The following is a 413-nucleotide window of genomic DNA, read 5'->3' on the forward strand; positions in this document are numbered from 1 at the left end:
AAAAAAAAAACTTCAAACAATGCTAAAACTGAGTTTAGTAAGAGCTAGAGAGCCAAACCGAGCCTAGCAGGGGCAAGACAAAACAAATATAGCCCTCCCCCAGAGTTAAACCAAGCTCAAAAGGGCTAAACTAAACCAAGGACCTAGCTTAATCGAAAAACAGAGCCAAAGCCCAGCTCCCAACAGGAAACAGAAAACATACTCGAGAAACAGAGCCCAAAGTCAAGCTCTAACTAGAAAACAGGAACCATACTCGAGAAACAGAGCCCAAAGCCAAGCTCCAACTAGAAAACAGGAACCATACCTCGAGAAACAAAGCCCAAAGCCAAGCTCTCAAAACAAGATGTAAAGCTTTCCCAAATTAAATAAGTTCTTGCATAACATATATTTCGAGCCAGAGAAAGCCACAGGAA

At 41.9% G+C, this 413-nt stretch overlaps 1 protein-coding gene across 4 annotated transcripts in view; it reads right to left on the reverse strand.

The window, feature by feature from the left end:
- LOC110029671 (homeobox-DDT domain protein RLT2-like) overlaps nucleotides 1-413 on the reverse strand; it is a 67,933-nt gene that overhangs the window by 51,516 nt on the left and 16,004 nt on the right. The gene's annotated exons all lie outside the window — the stretch shown is intronic.

This window comes from Phalaenopsis equestris, unplaced genomic scaffold, assembly GCF_001263595.1.
Source record: "Phalaenopsis equestris unplaced genomic scaffold, ASM126359v1 Scaffold000600, whole genome shotgun sequence".
Lineage (NCBI taxonomy): Eukaryota > Viridiplantae > Streptophyta > Magnoliopsida > Asparagales > Orchidaceae > Phalaenopsis > Phalaenopsis equestris.